Source organism: Dasypus novemcinctus, chromosome 3 (assembly GCF_030445035.2).
Source record: "Dasypus novemcinctus isolate mDasNov1 chromosome 3, mDasNov1.1.hap2, whole genome shotgun sequence".
Classification (NCBI taxonomy): Eukaryota; Metazoa; Chordata; class Mammalia; order Cingulata; family Dasypodidae; genus Dasypus; species Dasypus novemcinctus.
The window spans coordinates 51400210-51406209 of record NC_080675.1 but is presented as its reverse complement, the minus strand read 5'-3'; positions in this window follow the sequence as shown (position 1 = coordinate 51406209).

The following is a 6000-nucleotide window of genomic DNA, read 5'->3' as shown; positions in this document are numbered from 1 at the left end:
TGTGCAGTACAAAGTGCAAACCACAATGTAAACTATAGACCATGGTTAGTGCCAATGCTTCAATACGTTTTCATTGATTTTAACAAATGTACTACACTAATGAAAGAGGTTGTTAGTGGGGGAAAGTATGGGAACATGGTACATGAGAATCCCCTATATTTTCAATTTAACATTTATGTAATCTAATGCTTCTTTAAAAAGAAAAAATAGATAAATTGAATTGCACCAAAATTAAAATTTGGGAAGCATAAAAGACACCGTCAGAAAAGTAAAATGACAACCCATAGAATGGGAGAAAATATTTGCAATTCGGATATCTGACAAGGAACTTATATCCAGAATATATGAAGAATTTTCATACTGAACAATAAAGTGACAACCTAATTTAAAAATGGGCAATGGTTTAAACAGACATTTCTCCAAAGAAGGTATATAAATGGCCATTAATAAGCACATGAAAAGGTGATCGATAGTATTAGTCATTAAGGAAATGCAAATGAAAACCACAGTGAGATAACACTTCAGACCCTCTAAGATAACTAAAGTTACCAAAATTAAAAAACAAACAATGGCAAAAAAAAAAAACAGACGATGACAAGTATTTACAAGGATGTGGAGAAATTGGAACACTTGTATATTGCTGGTGGGAATATGAAATGGTGCAGCAACTTTGGAAAACAACTTGTAAATTCCTGAAAATATTAAACACAGAGTTGCCAGATGACCCAGCAATTCCATTCCTAGGTATTTACCCAACAGACATGAAAACACATATCCACAAAAAAAATGTATACATAAATGTTCATAGCAGCATTATACATAATAGCCAAAAAGTGAAAAGAACTCAAATGTCCATCAACTGAAGAATGGATAAATACAAGTGGTATATCAATACAATGGAATATTATTCAGCAATGAAAAGAATGATGTACTGCTACATGCCATAACCTGAATGAATCTTGTAGACGTTATGCTAAGTGAAAGAAGCCAAGCACAAAGGATCACATAAGATACACTTTCATTTATATGAAATGTTCAGAACAAGAAAATCCATAGAGACAGAACATAGATTAGCAGCTGCCAGGTGCTGAGGGGAGGGGGATATGAACAGCAACTGCTAGTGGGTACAGGGTTGCTTTTTAGGGTGTTGAAAATATTCTAAAGCTAGATAGTGCTGACGGTTGACAAGTCTGTGAACAAACCAAAAACCACTGAATTGTACACTTTAAAGAGGGAATCTTATGGTATAGGATTATATCTCAATAAAGTGGTTATCAAAAACAAAGAGGCTGAACTGCTTTTGCATTTTGCTTTATCATCTACAAATCTCTCGGGCTTAGTTAGGATTAATATGGTTATGGCGTGAACTTTAAAGAAGTCTAATGTAGAACCTCTCTTTTAGGAAATGAAATTTCAACAAAATAATTTTTAATGAGGTCTGGAACTTGTTGAAGAAATCAAATTATTGAAAGCATGAGTTTGAAAAAGATTAAACTTAATGCTTAAACTACAAAGTTAAGTCAAAAGAAAAATTTTGATAAATTGAAAAAATGGAAAAGTAAAAGCATATCATTATTAGTGTCTATTTTATTAACCACAAATATTATGAAAAAGCTAAATTATTTTATTTGATTTGGCTGAACATACATTACTTAAAAATAATGCCTAACCTAAAAAATTACATGCTTAAAATGCCTGTACAGTGATTTAGAACTAATTACCAGTTAATCTCTTTACATTTGTTTTACCGAGGTTGCTCAATTAATTAACATAAACCCAAGCATGGCATGTTTCTAGCATTGATTAAAATGGCACAAATATGCACATTTCCACATATTGTAAAAATAGTCTATAAGAAACTCTCTTAGGTTTTGTAGGCCAGGAAAAAAGACACAGTAATAGAAATTTGTGTACAAGAAGTGTATTGTGGAATGGTTCTAGGAATAAAAGTTGTGAGAATAGAGTAAGCAATATTTGGCAAAAGGAGAGGTTGAACTTTGATGAATTTGCAAGAAAGGCCTCAGTGCATCCCAAATGGAGCTTTGGAGCTGGTTGGCTCGTCACAGTTGTCCCAAACTGGGACAAGAGGGATTTTTGTATTTCCACATTGACCTGTTATTAAATGTGGGCTTCCTTTGGGGAGCCAGCATAACCTTTAGTGAAGCAATTCCCTTCCTCTGAGGGCAATTCCTGGAGAGGGATTTGCTATGAACCATCAACAGGTAATACCTCTGGAAGCTGAGGACAAGAGTGATGTGGTCCTGAAAGGGTTATCTAGACAGGATATCACAAATGCACCGCAAGATTGCCCCTTGCTCTGCTTGGATCTGACTATTTTGTATAAAACATTTGCTCCACCTGATTACAGCTTCTTGAAGATTCTCATTGCTCTCATCCTAGGGAAATTTATTGCAACTGATCTCAGGACTGCAACAAATATTACACACCCCACTTCACTATTTCCCATTCTAAATTCTCCTCTCCTTTGGCTAGAACCTTTGCTGGTCTAGGTGGCCTACTCTTTGGGATGACCCAGCACCTCATTGCCTTGAGATCTGAACCACTGGTCACTTGTTCTCTTCAAAATTAGGCTTGAGAATACTAAGAGATGTACCAGTGAATCATGTAGATGCTAAACTATTCCTTCCTACCGTTGTGTAACAGTGGAGAACCTGGGATTAGTTTAAATGCAGTGCAAAACTTAGTTTCTTACATCTGGGGAGCACTGTAGAAAGTCAGCGCTTAAAAGAGTCTCCACCCTTTGACCTCCTTCTCTCTGTGTCTCATAGTATGACTATTGAAGTTCTAATGTGTACTACACAACTTCAATTTGCTTTCAAACTTCACTGTCTACATCTTTTCAGCATAGTATTAACAATTCAGAAAGCCAACATACTATTTCAGAAATGTTGAGAAGCTCTTCAAAAGTGGAGAATATATTAAGGAGGAATGATGTCTAATCCCCTTTTCCCATATTAGAACTAGGCTAATTAGGGACAAAGTTGGTCACGTTAGCTATTGTGGTTTGGAACTGCATGTACCCCAGAGACACATGTTCTTAAACTTAATCCAGTCCTGTAGGTGTGACCCACTGAAAGTAGTACCTTATGAAGAGGTTACATCAGTTAAGTTGTGGACCAACTCAAAGAGATTAGGTCTTAATTCCATTACCAAAGTCCTTTTTACACCAAATGAAATTAAGAAAGACAGAGAGAAATCTACAGAGGGAGCAGCCAGAAGATGAACATCACCATAATATGGAAGAGAAGGGAGAGGCAGGGAAAGGACAGGAGAGGCTGCCATGTGCATTATCATGTGACAGAGAAGCCAAGGGCCAAGGATCACCACCCGCCAGTCCCAGAATGTCTCAGCCTTCAGGAAGAAAGTATCACCTTGGTGATGTCCTTTTTTTTTTTTTAATGTATTACATTTTTTATTGTCTTTTTAAAATAGATAAATAGATCACACAAAATGTTACATTAAAAAACATAAAAGGGTCCCATATACCTCACTCCCCACCCCCAACCTTCCTCTCCCACTCAACATCCCCTTTCATCAGAAAGGCACATTCACTGCATTTGGTGGATACATCCTGGAGCACACCATGGGAACAATAGTTTAATTGCAGTTTACACTGTCCCCCTGTCCATCCAGTAGGTTATGGCAAGATATATAAGGTCTTGCATCTGTCTCTGCAATATCATTCTGGACAATTCCAAGTCCTGAAAATGCCCCATATCATATCTCTTCCTCCCTCTCCCTGCCCTCAGCAACTCCTGTGGCTATCGTCTCCACATCAATGGTACCACTTCTTCCATTGCTAGAGTCACAACAATTCTATAGTAGAATACCAGCAAGTCCACTCCAATCCATTTTATATTCCTCCATCTTGTGGACCTTGGGATGGTGATGTCCACTCCACCTCTGAATCAAGAGGGGGCTTAGATCTCACATGGCTAATGGGTGCAATTCTCCTGCTTGCAGTTGTAGACACTCTCCATTCTATGATGTGGTGGTTGACCATTCTCACCTTCCCATCTTGATTTGGGCTTTCTGTTAGCCTCAAAACTGTGAGCTAAAATATTGAACTGCCATATGGTCCAGCAATATACCCAAAAGAACTGAAAACAGGGACACAAATAGACATCTGCCTGCTGATGTTTACAGCGGCGTTGTTCACAATTGCCAAAAGATGGAAACAATCCAAGTGTCATCAACCGACGAAAGAATAAACAAAATGTGGTATATCCATATGATAGAATACTATGCAGCAGCACAAGAAATGAAATTGGGACACATATGACAACATGAGTAATTCTTGAGGCCATTTTGCTGAGTGAAATAAGCCATACATGAAAGGACAAATATTGTATGGACACATTAATATGAACTAAATATGAAGAAAAAGGGGAATATAGGGAAAAATCTAGGAGATGTGAGTACTGAGAAGAGGTACTAATGCTTAATGTATGTAGAATTTTTAATTAGTTTGACCATAAAAGTGTGGAAATGGATAGAGTTGATGGTAACACATTATTGTGAGTATAAGTAAAATGACTGGTTTATAAATATGATTATAGATGAGAGTTGTAATAAAAAATGCAAATGTCAATTGAAAGAAAGCTAGAGAAGCAGATGTGGCTCAACTGATAGAGCATCCGCCTACTATATGAAGGGCCTGGGGTTCGATCCCCAGGGCCTCCTGACCCATGTGGTAAGTTGGCCCATGCGCAGTGCTGCTGCGGGCAAGGAGTGCCATGCCATGCAGGGGCACCCCCACCTAAGGGTGCCCCATGTGCAAGGAGTGAGCCCCATAAGGAGAGCTGCCCTGCGTGAAAAAAGTGCAGCCCACCCAGGAGTGGCACCGTACACACAGATAGCTGACGCAAGATGATGCAACAAAAAAGAGACTCAGTTTCCCAGTGCCACCAGATAATGCAAGTGGATACAGAAGAACACATAGTAAATGGACACAGAGAACAGACAATGAAGGAGAAGGGGAGAGAAATAAATAAAATAAATCTTGAAAAAAAAAAAAACAGAAAGAAAGCTGGAGAATAATCTAGGGACTGAATAACAGTGAATCCAGAGGTGGATGAGGATTGCAGTTAGTAGTACAAATACAAGAATGTTCTTCTATGAACTAGAACAGATGTTAATAGCACAAATACAAGAATGTTCTTCTATGAACTAGAACAGATGTCACTATTACAAAGTGGTAATAGCATGGTGATGCATGGGAAAAATACAATTAACATAACTTGTGGGCTATAGTTGGCAGCAATATTGTAATATTCTTGCATCAATGTCAAGAACGTACTATATCAACACTAACAATCAGTAATAGGGGTTAAGGGATTATTTTTTGGACTAAAGAAAACATTCAAAAATTTACTGAGGCAGTGACTACACAGCTCTGTGGTGAAAGCGAGAGTCACTGAGTGTACACTTTGAATGGTTGGTACAAAGCATGGGACTGCATAACACAGTGAGCCATGTGGTGGCTGATGGACTGTGGTTAACAGTACAAATATGAGAGTATTCTCTCAACAATAACAAATATGCAATACTAATACATTGTGTTAATAATAGGGGGGTGTATGGAAAAATATACCAAACATAAGCTATGCACCATAGCTAGTAGTAATATATTTTTTTAAAGATTTATTTATTTCTCCTCCCCTCCTCATTGTTTTGCTCACTGTCTGCTTTCTGTGTCCATTTGCTGTATGTTCTTTGTCTGCTTGTCTTCTCTTTAGGTGGCACTAGGAACCAATCCTGGGACCTTCTGGAGTGGGAGAGAGGTGCTGAATCTCTTGTGCCACCTCAGCTCCCTGATCTGCTGCTTCTCTTATTGTCTCTCCTCTGTGTCTCTTTTTGTTGTGTTATCTTGCTGTGCCAGCTCTCTGCGAGGGCCAGCTCTCTGCTTGGGCCAGCTTGGCTTTCACCAGGAGGCCCTGGGAAACAAACTCAGGACCTCCTGTGAGATAGACAGGAGCC